This window comes from Spodoptera frugiperda, chromosome 21 (assembly GCF_023101765.2).
Source record: "Spodoptera frugiperda isolate SF20-4 chromosome 21, AGI-APGP_CSIRO_Sfru_2.0, whole genome shotgun sequence".
In the NCBI taxonomy this organism is placed as follows: Eukaryota; Metazoa; Arthropoda; class Insecta; order Lepidoptera; family Noctuidae; genus Spodoptera; species Spodoptera frugiperda.
This window is the reverse complement of record NC_064232.1, coordinates 3,008,937-3,026,703: the sequence shown is the minus strand read 5'-3', so window position 1 is coordinate 3,026,703 and position 17,767 is coordinate 3,008,937. Positions and strand designations below refer to the sequence as shown.

At 36.9% G+C, this 17,767-nt stretch overlaps 1 protein-coding gene across 1 annotated transcript in view; it reads left to right on the top strand.

Moving 5' to 3' along the window:
* Positions 1-17,767, top strand: part of LOC118280215 (synaptotagmin-7) — a 670,807-nt gene that overhangs the window by 221,238 nt on the left and 431,802 nt on the right. The window lies entirely within an intron of this gene.

The window sequence follows — 17,767 nt, the reverse complement described above, 5'->3', positions numbered from 1 at the left end:
GTTGACGCGGTGGCTGGGCAACTGGCTGCCACGCAACGGGTAGCGGGTTCGATTTCCGCACGGAGCAACTCTTTGTGTGATCCACAAATTGTTGTTTCGGGTCTGGGTGTCATGTGTATGTGAACTTGTATGTTTGTAAACGCACCCACGACACAGGAGAAAAACCTAGTGTGGGGCAACGTTTAAAAAAAATACGTTGCGGATCAGTGGACGCAGTTGTATGAGTTTCTAAACAAGACAGGCTAAAATCCGTTGCGTGCGATGCGTACTATGCGGGCCTGTGGACGCGCACCTTAAAGGAGTAGGTTACCGGTAAACTATGGCAACTTTACCAGACCCTTGGCAACTTTACCATACTATAGGTATTCGGTATAAACTCATTTATCTAAAAATCTACCCACTAGAATTCTGTTTTGTAATAGTATTATTTTTTAGACTTTAAATGAAAATATTTACTATATTTTGCGTAGACGTAAGACTGCTATTATGCCAGTAATGGCCGTTACAGTGTAGTGCGTGAAAATGTGCTAAAAGTTAGTAGTTCCTAAATTGTGCTCACAGAGCCTAAATTATTTGTCACAGGTGATTGAAATTTTGATCTTGTATGTATAATATAGTTGGGATTACTGTTGTTATGTCAGCAATTGCTTTTTCTTTAATTTATTGATAAATAATCGCTTCGGTAATGTTGACACAGGTTAGGTAAAGTTGCCACGGCCTGCTTTGTGGCAACTTTACCTACAGTTAGGGTTGGCAATAAATGTTTTTTTCCTTGTTTGTGTGTATGTAACCATTTTCGAATACCTAAATTTCCCACCATAATAGTGAATATCCTGGATGATAAGTTATAATGTATTTAATAATACCTTTTGTTTTAGAGCCAAAATGGCTCACATGAAACAAAACCGCAGAAAACTCGGAGCTAGACAATATAAAAAGTATACGAAAGTAATGTTAAAATTAGCTATGGAGATAGTGAAGTCAAAAAATTAAAAAGTCAAAAGATTAAACATTATTTTGTAGCCTTTTTTTACAATTTTAAACATAAATACTTAAAATTTTAGAACTTAATTTAGTTTAAAAGGGAACAATATTTTTGTCAGATATTTATGCTTTTTTTTACTTTAGGTTTAAGGTTTATAATTTTTTTTTAAATATACATGTCATAAAAATAATTCTCATTTTTTGACAACCCCGAGCGTAACAAATTATTTGTATGTAAATTACGATGAAACCCGTGGCAACTTTCCCTACTGTCTGTGTAGCCGTTATCTTTATAGATTTCCTCATATTGTTTGCATTATAATACGAAGAGGTCCTAGATGAAGCTCTCTGTACCTCAACAACTCTTTAATATGCAATACACGATGAATACGGCGCGTAGGTAAAGTTGCCAAAAATTTGGTATCTTTACCCATGTTGTTTTTTCTTTACTACGGCTAAAGTAAGCGTTTGTATATAATGACGATTACAGTAAAGTGAGCCAGATAGACTACAATTTTAAATATATAGTTTTGGTTTCTATGCGTCTTATGGTTAAAAATATATTTCGATTTTTGTTCCAAAATATGGTAAAGTTGCCATGTTTTACGGTACTTGTCTATGTTACCCGTCTGTTGTCTGTAATATTTATCGTCACTTTGCCCTTGTTGGTCTTTTACAATATTATTTTTGTTGGCAGTGTAGTATCCATTCTGCTAGCACCATTTGTCTTACGATGGATGTCATTAGAGGTGACTAAGGGACTACATCTTTGATAGAGACCGGCTAGCAGTGGTCTTCGATACACTAAAACATTTAGTTTAGTTTTTGACTTTGAACGGCAATGTCCAACCCAGGTCCGAAGCGTGAGGATTATAGAAAGTCCTCTTTATGTAAAGTATATAAAGAGGTGAGAAAATGGCGACAAACAATTCAAAAGGAGATGGCGGTACGAACTCGACATCAATGACAAGGATTGGCCGCAAAAAGCTTTACTCAGAGAGAAGTGGAAGGAGGGTAGGGAGGCCTTTGCCCTGCAGTGGGACGATCATGGCTGATAAATAAACAATGGGCTCTTATTGAGGTGGTAGTGGCCTGGGGTTTTAAAACGCCCGCTCTTTTAGGCATGAGGCTTTAGGTTTGAAACCCAAATACGGCAAACTACCAATGTGACTTTCTTCTAGCTATAAGTACTTTCTAAGATTATTTAGACACCACTGACAAACGATGAAGGAAAAAATCGTGGGCTTATAATTTCTGATTACAAGTTTGAAATCGCAAACCCGCATTAAGCAAGCGTAGTAATTAAATTTCAAACCTTCTCCGTACAAGAAGAAGCCTTTGGTCAACAGTGGCCACTTATAGGCTGTTGATGTGATGTAGGCTCCTATTACACCCGCGGGGAGAGTTGTACTGGTAACATTTTAAGTGTAGGAGAGCCATGCTTCGGCACGAATGGGCCGGCTCGACCGGAGTGATACCACGGCCTCACAGAAAACCGACGTGAAACAACGCTTGCGTTGTGTTTCGTTGTGTGAGTGAGGTTACCGGAGGCCCAATTCCCCCCTTCCCAATCTTCTCCATTCCCGATTCCCGAACAACAACCCTTACATTCCTAACTCCCAAAAATCCGGCAACGCACTTGTAACACCTCTGGTGTTTCAAGTGTCCATGAGCGGCGGCGATTGCTTACCATCAGGTAATACGTCTGCTCGATTACCGGCGTGTTTCATAAAAAAAAACATATGTATCTGCAGTCACTATTTAATATCATTACACCGCCAACATTTGCATCTATTCTGAGCCATAAATTACCAGCATACAGCTCTAAATCTGCCAACTTATTTAATTATCCAACTTGAATCCTGCACCGGAGATGAATGGGAAACTTTCTCACTTCACAACTAGCTTGGGGTCGGGTATAAAGTGGTTCGGAATGGATTTACATAGATGATAGGTTTAATAGTGGTTGATCAAGGTCGAAATGTTTGTGTTGTGTTAAAGAAAGGCTTCGCGTAATAATGTAATATCACATTTTTAATTTTCTGGGAGTTTAAGTTTTTAAACTGGTAACTGACACTTGATGGCAAGCCATCGCCGCCGCCCATGGACACTTAAAACACCAGAGGCGTTACAAGTGCGTTGTCAACCTTTAGAGGGTTTAGAATTGTTTGGGTTGCTAAAGAAGGATTGGGATGGGGGGTAATTGGGCCTCCAATAACCTCACTTACACAACGCAAGCGTTATTTCACGTCTGTTTTCTGTGAGACCGTGGTATCACTTCGGTCCTGCCGGCCCATTCTTGCCGACGCATGGCTCTCCCACACTTACATACACTTATGTCCAAATACTCAAACGCTACTCAATTTTAAGACGCTCTCAAGACTAGTTCTGTCTCTACCAATTCTTTATAAAATGACAGAGATAGGACGATATTTAAGTACAATTAAAAATTGATCAGCGTTTCAGTATTCGGGCGTAAGTAACTTTTTCCGTGCATTTTGGCCAATCAGTTAACAGTACAGATGATATGCAATGTCATACAAAGTGCAGTTCACCAAATCGAATCAACAAGGAAATATCAGTTCATTCACTCGTTCAAATTCGAATGGTTTCGGCTTCAACAAATTAACTGAATGGAATCGGTCATGTTTGAAATTAGAATCTGGTTTCCATTCCGTTCACTCTGGTAGGTTTGTAAAAGGTGATTGTCTTTGATTTTGATTGATGTATTCGTATATTATGAGTTCATTTGATTGGGCATAAGCGTAGTGCTAAAAGATAAAGATAAAGAGAGTTTATTTGCAAATATGGGTTATTACAATAGAATGTGGTGTTTAGTTACATTGCGAGCTCAGCCATATTTTACCAGGAGGCATGCAAATATAAATTAACAAATTATAAAAGTTAAATATAAATTAACAAATTATAAAGGCAGGATCTGGTAGTGGAAAGTCATACAGATTTATTTATACATATATTCAAGTGTGCTGCTGCCCAGTAATTGTCAAAACTTCCTTCTTAAGGTCACCCACGATAAGATTTGAGGTTAGGAAGAAAATCTCCACACTTGGTAGACAAGTTGGATATGACAGTTTATAAAATTCGGATGCAGTGCCTACCCAGTTTTTGACAAATGTCTTATAACCACACCCACTGCAAGAGTAGGGGTGTTTACAAGTATATTCTAATCGGCTCTCGCTATACAGCTTCTTCCTTACAATCATAAAGATTATTAAAATACTAGCATCTACCAGCGGTTTCGGTCGCTCTCCCATGAGGTAAAAAGTAGTCTATGTATTATTCCAGACTATAATCTACCCCTGTTCCAAATTTCATCCTGATTCTTTAAAGCTGTCTTTTCGTGATTGAGTAACAAATGTAGACTGCACGGTTGGCGCGGTGACTGGGCAATCGGCTGCCGTGCAACGTGTAGCGGATTCGATTTTCGCACGGACATCCACAAATTGTAGTTTCGGGTCTGGCTCATGTGCATTATATAAAATTGTATATTTGTAAACGCACCCACGAAACAGGAGAAAATTTCGGTGTGGGGCAAAATTTTCGAAATAAAAATAACATACAAAACTTCACATTTATAATATTAGTAACGTATATAAATATTTCCAGACAAAACCACATAAATGCATTAGTATAAGCGACCTTATGTCCATTAACTTAAGGGGTCACTTCACACGACTGATCCCTTTGATGTGATGACGTATTTAGATACCAGCCTAGCATTCATCTTCAGAAGACGGACTAAGATTAGATCAAGAGATTTTATATAAGTGTGGGAGAGCCATGTTTCTGCACGAATGGGCCGGCTCGACCGGAGTGATACAGTCTTACAGAAAACCGACGTGAAATAATGCTTGCATTGTTTTGTTGTGTGAGTGAGGTTATCGGAGGCCCATTACCTTACTTCTCAATCTTCCCAATCCTTGATTCCCTAACAAAATTTTAATTCCTTACCCCAAAAAGCCGGCAACTTACTTGTAACGCCTCTGATGGGTAGGGGGTATTTAGGCTTCCGGTAACCTCACTCACACAACGAAACGTATACGTTTGGGCAGACGTGCTTCATCGTAGGCCGCATCATCACTTACCATCAGGCGAGATAGCGGCCAAACTTCGGCCCATTTAACATAAAAAAAGAAACACAACGCATGGTGTTGTTTGACGTCAGTTTTCTGTGAGGCCGTGGTATCATTCCGGTCGAGCCGACCCATTCGTACTAAAACATGGCTATCCTACACTTGATAATAATGATGATTACAAATTAATAAAATTATAAATAATTAAAAGGCAACGCACTTGTAACGCCTCTGGTATTTCGGGTATGCATGGGCGGCGGCGATTGCTTACCATCAGGTGATCCGTCTGCTCGATTGCGTACGTACGTACATTTTGTTCGAACGTATTTTAATTGTGCAGACAAATAAACTAACTGTCTCGTAGTCTTTTCATGCGTTGTACAGATGATCCTACCAACGCCATCTATCGGCTTTCAGTTGAAGCTTGGAACAAGAAAGTGTAACTCGCTGCCGTACTCAGAAAGAGACATTTCATGCTTCTTAAACTATTTCTTACTGCCGTATTCTGAGACCTTTTACATACATACATACATAACCTCACGCCTGTCTTCCATGGGAGTAGGCAGAGACAATGGAACGCCACGGTTCTTACACACTTCTTTCGCTTCATCAACAGTCATCAGACTTTTCATGCATGCTCGTCGGTTAAAGGTACTTTTAATTTGGCCCTTTCTTAATATATCGCCAATCTGGTCGCTATATGTCCGTCTGGGGCGCCCTCTACCGACGGTCCCACTCATATTCGCCTTGTATACTTCTTTCGTAAATCTATTTTCATCCATCTTTTCTACATGTCCAAGCCATCGTAACATTCCCTTTTCAATCCTTGTCACTACATCGTCTTTCAAACCACACTTTTCTCTAACAACACTATTTTTTACTCGATCACTCAGTTTTACTCCACACATACTTCTCAAGGCTCTCATTTCCACCGCATTAATCCTGCTTTCATGCTTCTTCTGCCACACCCATGATTCACTACCATACATAAGTGTAGGTGCTAGTACACGCTGTATTACCGCAAGTCGAGCTTTGCTGGATATAATTTTACTCGACATTACAGAGTGTAAAGCACCATTGACACTATTTCCCGCTTTCACTTTTTTTTTAAACGTTGCCCCACATTAGGATTTTCTCCTGTGTCGTGGGTGCATTTACAAACATACAAGTTCACATGTACAAGACACCCAGACCCGAAACAACAATTTGTGGATCACACAAAGAGTTGCTCCGTGCGGGAATCGAATACGCTACCCGTTGCGCAGCAGCCAGTTGCCCAGCCACCGCACCAACCGTGCAGTCAACATCTCCTTCACACTTTCCACTTTACACTTTCACACTTTTCTGAGACATTTTATGATTCCTTAAAACTATTTCTTAACGGCAGTAACGTATTTGTTCCGAAAACAATTGCTTATGACTGGGTTAAGTAACCATTAAATGAAAAAGAATTACTCATAATCAATAATTTATATTCACTATTGTAACCTTCGAACACAACACTACCTCCCATTAAAGCCGTGGTAGATACTTTTAGAACACCTTATAATCTGTATATTGGTAAATAGTTATATTGTCATAATATACCAGATACTAATGCACTCCGTGCTATTACTGAGATTTTTTCGAAAAAGCCTTATAATAATTTTACCTAACCCGGGAATCAAACGTGAAAGCAACGAGGCGACCTTGACACTAGCTATAGACAAAATTGCTGAAATTATAATTGCACCTTAATACCCATTATCTCATTGCATAGCCAAGCAATTTTCAACCTTAACAACATGAACATCAACACTATAACTGTCAAAGTTGCTTGGCAGTTACTAAATCAGCGGAAGGAAGGTTTATTATGTATTATCTGAGAATCGATCCCACAGTTATTTTCGTGGAGACCGTTATCTGTTTAGTGAGCGTTTGAATGGGCGAGTTGACTTGCTTTGTTACTGGTGTTGGAACTTGCTTGGAGGAGTTACTTGCTCTAGTTAATAGTTACCATCAGCTTTCCCTTTTGATGGTTTGTCTTCTATACTATAAAAAATTAAAAAAAGTAAAGCGTAATCGTAAATTATTAGGTAGTAAGAAAATTGTGTGAGTAAGCTGATACTATTGTAGCGACACATGACAAGTGTTGAGCCGAATGAATAAGTTGCTTTTGGGCAGACGTGCTCTATCGTAGGCCGCATCATTACTTACCATCAGGTAGCGTCAAAACATCGACTCGTCAATAGTAAAAAAAAGTGACAGATGACAGAAGTCGCCCATAGACGATCGACGAACAAATTTAGAATGAGGTAATAAATCTTACATCGCACAAGTGTATTTACATGCAAATAAACATGAATAGAAAATCTCAAGGAACGCTTGTCGATAATCACCTCATCTAGTCGGAGGATCCTCCTTTTTCTTAGGTAGCCTTAATCTTTGTTCTCTAAACCCTATTTAAGATAAACAAAGGAACATTAAGATAACTTGCAATTTAATAAAATACTGAATCGTTACGTTACTGGGGCCTTAGTCTGCTATTGCAATTGTGTCAGAATGGTCGATCATTGAACAGTGCAAGAGAGACGGAGCTATACAACCTACATAGCTCCGTCCCTCTTGCACTGATCAGTGATCGACCATTCTGACACAATTGTAATAGCAGACTAAGGCCCCTGGATTTGTTTGATATACCTAAGCAGTTTCATAATAAATAGAAATATCGACTTACTTACATTTCTACTGAAGTAACAAATTATAAAAATCAACTTTTTAAAAAGATGATAAATATGATTTGTGTTGTTTCTGCATTATATATGACTAGTATAACTCTATAGACTAGCTACTTCCGCGCGGTTTCACCCGCTCTGCTTAGCTCCTATTGGTCATAGCGTGATGTTTTATAGCCTATAGCCTTCCTCGATAAATGCACTATTCAACACAAAAAGAATTATTCAAATCGGACCAGTAGTTCCGGAGATTAGCGCGTTCAAACAAACAAACAAACAAACTCTTCAGCTTTATAATATTATTATATATTATATATAATATATAATATTATATTATATAATATATATATATATATATATATATATATATATACTAGCTGACCCGGCAAACGTTGTTTTGCCATATAAACAATTTCTATGTACTTTCTAGTGCCGACAGAAAATAACTAACCTATTTTAAGTGTGTAAGGATGTGGTATATGCACGAAATAGGTGTGTAATGCTGTGAACGATAAGGGAATATAGAAATAACAAACGCCAAGCACTATATTTATTAATAATTCATCATAATTTATTTCTGTAATATATATATACGTATCATTATTCGATAAGAACGGTAACACTATCAAAAAATATCAGTCTCTTAATGCTACAGCGTGAACAATATTTTTTGTTAGCCCATCTTTAGCTAACACAAACAAACTTGATGGTTTACCCACTCGTGAGCATGCTACGTATAATTGTCCGTGTGAAAAACATGGCGTGCTTAAATCTAAACCACAAACCGACATCGTTTGGCCTTGGGATTTATTGATGGTCATGGCAAATGCCAATCGAACTGGAAACTGAACACGTTTTAATTGAATTGGCACATCCGTAGGTATTATAGGAATCCGTGGTATTAATATGTTTTCACCTCGGAACTTTCCACTTAAAATGCTAGCTTCGATGACGTTCTTCATTAATTTTCGAATGACCAATCGCGTACCGTTGCACAGCCGTGGCGGGTTCAAATTGCGAAGCAAGATAATCGGAGATCCAACCTTTAATTGTAAATTATGCGGTGGCACACCTGGCAAATCCAGTGAGTTCAAAAACTCTGTCGGAAAATTTACAGATTCGCTCGCATCGCAAACTGTGTCAATAGATTTATATGATTCCAAGTTCCCTGGCAATAACTGTTGTATCTTCAGATTCAAATTGTCAACGTCTACATTTTTTGCCGCTAAAATTGCTCTTTCTGCAAGCCACTCATGATTTAAGTACTGTGTGTGTACATCGGGAAATATTTTATTAATGAGAGTGTCTTGTGAGTCAACGATTGTGCAAAAATCTGTCGGTAATTTTACGCATCCAGTCTTATCTATAGTTACTTTTCCATCACCGATATCTAGAAGTTGTTTTGAGAATGTTTCAGCGGATGGATCTTGAAGCATTTGAACGCGCATATTTACTTTCAGCTGTACTTTTTCAACATTACGCCACAGTGTAGATGATTTTAAGCAAGCATTAATCTCATCAGCGTATGTTGAACGTGGAATGACAGGAAGTGTTTGCCTGAAATCACCTGAAAGGACTAACAGAGTGCCGCCAAATAGTTTGTCGTTGTTTTTGATATCTTTTAACGTCCTGTTCAACGCCTCAAGTGAATGTTTGTGCGCCATAGTACATTCATCCCAGATTATAATTTTACATTGTTTCAGCACGGTGGCCATGGACGATTGTTTTTTTATGTTGCACACTCCGTCAGGGTTATTTTGAATATTTAATGGCAGTTTAAATATTGAATGAGCTGTTCCGCCTCCATCCAATAAAGTTGCAGCAATGCCTGACGATGCAACGGCCAATGCGATGCCATTATTTGATCGTATTTCAGCAAGAATTAGCGAAATAAGGAATGTTTTTCCAGTTCCACCTGGTGCATCCAAAAAGAAGAATCCACCTTGTCTTGCTGAAACTGCGAGCATAATGCGGTCGTAAATGATTTTTTGTTCCTCATTCATTAATGGGACATTGCGAGTAACAATCGCCGCCATTTCTAGCTGCATTCACACGATTGGCAAGTGCGCTTCCGGAATCCTCGCCGCCCATAAAGTAGATTTGTAAAAATTTATGTGCTTCGTTTGGCATTGGCAGTAATGAGCCTATTTTATGATAAACTTGGCCTCTAATTTTAAATGTAGAATTGTATTGTTGACCAAGTGAATTAGTATTTCGAACTATTTCTGTTGCTCCGAACGATGTCATTTGAAAGCATGAATTGAATGTTCGAATGGACTTCAAGAACACGTTAGAATCTGGATCCGTGCCGATAAGTAAACCGTTCAATGGTTCCGGTGGTGTTTCAATGTCGGGTAGTTGAACTTTTCCTGACGCGCAGCACATCCCAGCTGGCTCGTTTTTAAATTTAAGAGCATGACAATTTGAACATTCTTTGTCCATAGCACCAATCACCACTTTTGTATGGGCATAATATTCCACATCAGGCTCATAGTGGAATGCTAGCCGCAGGAATGAATCAGATGTAAATGCTCGGTGTACCTGTTGGCGTTGCTGGTCGTTTGTTCTGCGTCTATTGGCTGTGAATCGCGTGATTGTCGTTGTTGTAATCTTATCACTTCATTGCGTTCAGCTCGTGTATCTTCAGATTGTTCTTGACGCAATCGCGCCATGCTTACACGTGCATCAGTAGTTTCTTGCTGGATTTCTTCTTCAGATCTTTCGGATCTTAAATTTCTCTTGCTTCTGGTTTTACTTGTATTACGGCTCAAATCAGCGCCTTTGCGTTTTCGTGGCATTGTTCGCTGTACAAAATACACATAATTAGAACTAACAAAATTACTTAAGAATGAAAAACATCGTAATTATATTGTTATTAACAACAATTTGAGTATAAAAATAAATATACTTACAACAACACAAAAGTCGTTGTTGGTAGGGACCCCTGACACGTGTTGAATATTTTTAGGTTATAATTAATAATAACAGATATTATTATCTTATCTTATATTATTAATTTACTATTAATTAATTAATTGTATAATTAATTTAAGAGAGTTATTATTAGTATTATTTATAATTTATAATGAGAGATACACTGACAGTAAACGTCACTACTAAGTTTGATGCATAAACACACATAAACATTAATGACACAACTGTGGAGGGAGTGAGAGAAACAGGAGACCGGCTTCGGTCTCATCCCCACTCCGCGTTGTTCACTGGGTAGTTACACCGATATAGTCTGGCCAATGAGTATCCAGAGTAAAAGCGCGGAAAATTTTAAAAATTAATTAAATTACTAAAATGATTAATAAAAAATAGGGGTTGGTGATAGAAGGGCAAAAACTTAGGGTTGTATGTATTTTTGAATATCGTATCATAAAAAAATAAATAAAAAAAATTTTGTCGAAAAAATGAAAAAAAAAATTTGAGGGGTGGACCACCCTTATTATTTAGGGGTGTGAAAAATAGATGTTAGCCGATTCTCAGACCTACTCAATATGCTTACCAAATTTCAGAGGAATCGGTCGAGCCGTTTCGGAGGAGTTTGGAGACTAACTTTGTGACACGAGAATTTTATATATAAGATATATATATAAGTATAGATTAGCTAGCAGCAAGTAGTCTTTAATAGCAAGATATTTTGTAAAAACAGTACGTGATAAACAGCCCATCCAGTGTGATGCGTGAACTAAGCATTTAAAACGATTTCCAAGTATTGTTTACTAATTAAAGTTTATGGAAGATTTATAACATAGTTGGAATTTCATTGTATTATTCAAAAATATTCAGATTTTCTAGTGTTGTCTATCTATTACGTCATTTTATGGAACACTAGCTTCTGCCAGCGGTTTCTCCGGCGTTCCTAGTAAGTAAACTCTAAAAAAACTGTTTTTGTCAACGTATAAAAAAACGTTACTAAATTGAATTGCTTTTTATTTATCATATCTATTAATTATGTACATTTCCTTTTGCATTACTTAAATTCAATTCAAAACAAAACCTACCTTTTAGTCCCATTCCACATCAAGCAAGTAGATGTAACTACTGGCGCTAGTCAACTGTCCCGTTCAAACGCACTCGGGTCGATGACGTCTCCGCAGCCCGCATCGCAATCCGCATAGGATTGGTCCAATAAGCAAGCGATTTCATAAGATGTAGCGATTTATTCAAAAGTCAATAGTCAAAATTATTTATTATTTTATTGTAACTTTCGTGAGACATACTAAATTAATTATTATGTTAGAGGCCAGACCAAAAGCCATGCTAGAGGCTCATATTCATGAGCAGCATTCCGCGACACACGAAACTAGTCGAGTTCCTCGTCAAAACAGTACGTGAGTAAGCCGATAACATAATAATCAAAATTATTTATTTCAAATAGACCGGAAGGCACTTTTGAACGTCACGTAAATATAATAATATTAATAACGTCTGTCTGTCGGTTAGTCCTCTAGCTGCTCTATTTGCTCGTTCCAAAGTGTAGATTCCTATGGAGAAGAACGAGCAAGAAACTCCATAGGTTACTCTTTTTCAATCAGATTCACAATATAATTCTTGGTTACATTGTTTCGATTGCTTCAACTATGTGAGAACAATGTAAAACTAAATATATTCAGTCAAAGTGACAGAAAATGTTACTACTTACTGTTATTTATTAGTTGAGTAATCGCAAGTGCGACTGTTAAGTAAGTGGTATCGGTAATGATTCTAGGATCGAGCAAAGCATGGTGTTTGGTCTTTAAAATTCGTTACAATTGAGTTTCTTACTCGTTCTTCTTCATTCGTAGCTACACTTTGGAACGAGCAGGTGCTCGTCTGACGGATAATTCAATTTGATGTTTCAAAAGTGCCTAATCAGGGATTAATTGAAATAAATGACTTTAATTTTGAATTTGAAACACACAGCCTCTTTGGTTAAGTCTTTGACTGCCAATAGAAAACTGTTGAAGCCAAATCCTCCGCTAACGTCGGTCACCGGTAACCACCACGGCGTTTAAAGTGTTAAATAGTTACAAATGTACCTGTAAATCAAAGGGCCTCGGATTCAATTCCCAAGTCGGGGAAGGTAAAATTGATATTTTGAAAAAAAAAACATGAAGTACAATATTCTATTCCATAAATTGATAACAACAATCTATTTTTGAAGTTGGTTAAAAATAAAAATCATTATCGCTTATTTCATAGCCCCACATTACAAACCGTTTCTGTTTTTGCTCTCTCAATTTAACGTGAACCTTCCTGTCGGGTTCGAATCCAGATTGACGTAAAAAAGGTTCTACTGTATAATATTCCTGAAAAATAAATCTTTGAACTTTGACCCCTTTTTTCAGCATTTATAAATTGACTGTTTTGTTGGTCGAGTGGTTGTAAATCCCAAGAAACCTCGGGTTCGATTCCCGATTTGTGTAAAATGATTAAAAGACTTCAGAAATCAGGCAAGAACGTGAAGCAAATTCGGAGAAGATGTCATTAATGGATTTCCCTTTAACAGAATGCGTGAAATTCAAAGTCAAAGTCAAAGTAAAAATCATTTATTTCAAATAGACCAGGAAGGCACTTTTAAACGTCAAAGCAAATATAATAATATTAATAACGTCTGTCTGTCGGTCAATCCTCTAGTGAAGCTATTTGCTCGTTCCAAAGTGTAGATTCCTATGGAGAAGAACGAGCAAGAAACTCCACTACTTACTCTTTTTCGATCAGATTCACATTTACCAGAACATCGACGTGAAACAACGCTTGCGTTGTGTTTTGTTGTGTGAGTGAAGTTACTGTAAACCCAATTACCGCCCTTCCCAATCTTCCCAATCCCTGATTCCTTAACCCCCCTTTGGTGTTTCGGGTGTCCATGGGCGGCGCCGATTGCTTACCATCAGGTGATCTGTCTGCTCATTTACTGGCTTATACCATAAAAAACAACTGCTTGCACTTCTTCGCAGCTCTTAAATTACTTAACTAATTAAAAAAGATAATAATGAAAAAAATAAACTAAAGTTTGGCTATTAAAAAAGTTTTTTAATACGTTCTAAACTTAGTTTTTAGAAATTAAAGTTAAAATTAAAGTTTTAAAATAGTTAGTTTCTGGCTTAAACCCAAGTTGTTGCTGAACTTAGTAATTACTGTGTGTTCATCACGGTTTCATGTGTAAAGAGACTGGACAGCTAAATTCTTTTATTTTAGTGAATAAACTACTTATTGAGGTAAAGACTATGACATCTGAGTTTGTTTCGGCATTTCTTCTCAGAGTAGTCCGATAGGAAATGCCGGCCTCATCTAGTTATTTAAGAGATTGACGTGTAAAAGAGTTACATTGTAACCTATATTTTCAGAGGGCCTTTGACAAGGTGGATCACACCCTGCTTATGGAAAAAATTGCCTTTAATGGTATACGCGGCAATTTACTAAGATGGTTTGCTTCGTATATTTTTAACAGGACTCAAAAGATCTTCATTAATGGGCATGAATCTGACTCTATAGTTGTAACATCCGGGGTGCCTCAGGGATCAGTATTAGGTCCTTTTCTATTTGTATTGTTCATTAATGACATTAAACATTGTTTTGTCAACTCAAATTTCTTGATGTATGCAGATGACATGAAAATTTATATCACTTGTAAAAATATTCATGACTGCTATAAATTACAACAGGACCTTGATAGATTCTATGAATACTGTCTCAAAAATAAGCTCTTTCTTAGCCTTCCTAAATGTTACACAATTTCTTTTACTAAGAATAAAAATCAGATTAAATTTAATTATTCAATAAATAATGTAAACCTTAATGAAGTTCAATCAGTCCGCGACTTGGGTGTTACGCTTGACTCTCGTCTACATTTTGATATTCATATTGACAATATAGTAAAAAAGGCCTTCCAGATGTATGGACTCGTGATGAGATTTTCAAGTAGCTTTGTGCGACCCTCTACATTCTTAATATTATATAAAACACTTATTCGATCGCAATTAGAATATGCCGTCCAAATTTGGGATCCTCTATATGATAAGTACAAAGATAGGTTAGAAATTGTGCAGAAGAAGTATTTACGAACTGTGAATTATAAATGTTATCGTCCTAAAGTCTCCTATGAACATTTACTGAAACGATATCATGTTCTTAGTTTGGAATCTAGACGATTACTTCTGGGTGTGATGATGCTGCATGGTATTTGTAATAATAGATTTGACTGCATTCCTTTATCAAATAGTCTACATTATATAGTGCCTAGATCTGTCATGCATCGTGGGGTGCGTGTACCTCGACTATTCCACGCAAATTCATGCAAGAGTAACGCTGGAGTGCGCGTGCCTCTCCGTCGCCTCGTTGAAGCGTATAACTCCCACTTTATGGAGCTTGACATATTTACCTATTCTAAAAATCGTTTCAGGGCAGGAGTAATTGAATTACTAAATTCTTAATTTTTATAATTTATATATTTATTTTTTTTTGTAATAGTTTTCTAAGATGCACATTCTATGTCTGTTTTCTTTTAACTTTTTTGTGTATTCGTGGGCAATGGTGTGGGTTACATGTGTAGTAACATAAACATAGAATTAGTTATGCATAAATGTTTTGTGTGTGCTAATTTAAGAATCTTAGTTAAGCTTGACATGTAACTGTTTTTTGTCCCAATAAAATAAAATAAAAATAAAATAAAAAATATTTGCAAAAAAAATATCATTTATCATTGTCATTAAAGTAAACGAGAGGCTTTTTTATTACCCGACTGCCAAGGAAGGGTTATGTTTTTCGCTCGTATCTTGTATGTATGAGCCTAATATTCTTTATTACCTCATTTCTTCGAAACGGCTTGATGGATTTCGACAATCAGGGTATCGTTGGATTCGTCTTAATTACCCAAGTGTTCTTAGATATGTGACGTAAAACAAAAACCAACATGGCGGCCGTGAGGCGCCCTAGATAGGAGTAAAAAAAAAATTTTTTTTATTTGCTACCTTATGGGTATCAAATTAAAGAGCTCATCATGAGGATTCCAAAATGGTATATCACTGACATATAGAAAAAAATACTATGTGCAATTATGTTCTTTATTATCCAAACTAAATACTTGTATAGGTACTACGCGACGCGATTGACTAGCGGTGTCTGAACTTAAAAGTGAAAAGTGATAATAAAAGTACGTCTTAACTAAATTATTTACAATGAATTTATTTATAAATAAAGGACTAGCGACCCGCCCTCGCTTTGCTGAACGTTAAATAAGGAATCTATCTACATAGTCGTTTACCATGCGACGCGTCAACTGTAAAGACCGTTTTTTGTCTAAAACTAGTAGAAATTTTGAAACAGTGTAAAGAGCAAATTTTATCTTCATTTAATGTAGAAAATTAATAGACTATTTAAAAGGATAAGGATTAATACTATTACGGACAAAAACCCCTCACAATAAAAGATCCAAAAAAAAATATTAAATAGTCCACACGACGAAAATTATTTTAAAGAATTAGACCGTTTACGAAATTTGTAAATAGTAAATTTAATCCCCTTAATCCTTCTTCTTTTTCTAATTCCTTTACTCTCTTTGTGTTACGCAATCAATCTAAAATAACTGGATCGACGTGTGTTATTTTTTTATTATCTTGGTATTGGAAGTAGTTCTCTCGTGTCGCGGGTGAAATCTTGAGAAACACATAGCCGTATTATAACTAACTAAAAAGTGTTAAATAAAAATAAATAAATTTAAAAAATTAAAAAACCCGACTGCATAAAAAACACTTTAAATAAAAACTGAAAAGTAAAAAAACAAGCTTAGTCTAAAAGTGTAGATAGCAATGCTATTACCACAAAATTAAATAATTTCATAATCAATACACAAAAAATAATAATCTTATGCGAAACATAATTGAGTGCAACAGTCGGGACCCCTTATGCAGTCGGGATTTTTAATTTTTTAAATTTTTATATATTTTTTCTAACATAAGGGGTCTCGGGTTCGATTCCCGGATCAGGAAAAGATTTACTGGCCTTATCGAAAATTTCACAGCAGTAGCGCGGAGTCTGGAAATGTGCCCATTATATGGCAATAGGTTCACCACCTATTACATGGGAGTTGCAACATAAATTGTGAAAAGTGAGTGTACATTATATAGTGGCATTACGTGCCATAATGTGCACCTCTGCCTACCCCTTCGGGGATTAAAGACGTGACAATATATTATTGTGATATTATTTTCTAATATAATAAAACTGGAAAGCCTTAATTGCCTACAGTGCCGTAGGCAATAAACATCATGCACGCATGCATGGTCACCCATCCAACAACTAACCTTGTTCAGTGTAGCTTAACCTCATATTCATTCCGCCCAACTTATAACGCTCCATGCAAGCGATTATGCAAATTAGTCTTACTGCATTTTATCACCGAAGATCCAATTTGGCATGCACCCAAAACGATTTAATACAGCGTAGTACAAACTTTGGACAGTTAAATTGAAACTTAAAGTTCTCTTAGATAAGGTACAAAGTTACTTGTGTGGATTTACGGGTTAAATAGTAATTTAACTTCTTCATGTTTCTGTTGTAGTCAGGGTATAATGTACATTTTAATAAATTATAGGTGTGGGAGAGTCATGCTTCGGCACTGCTGGGCCAGCTAGACAGGAGTGAGGCTTCACAGAAAACCGACGTGAAACAACGTTTACGTTTGTATTTCATTGTATGGGTGAGGTTACCAGAGGCTCAATTACCCCCCTTCCTAATCTTCCCAATTCCCGATTAACCCTTGAATCCCTGGCCCTCAAAAGGCCGGCTACGAACTTGCGGCGCCTCTGGTGTTTCGGATGTCTGTGGGCGGCGGCGATTGCTTACCATCAGGTCATTTGTTTGAAAGTTTAGCGGCTTATACCATAAAAAAAACATTGTTTCCATCTCTTCCCGCGGGTAAGAGCTAATTAAGAGACCACTATTATGTCATCAAATCCCCAACTCCCAAATCAATCACTAATCCCCAAA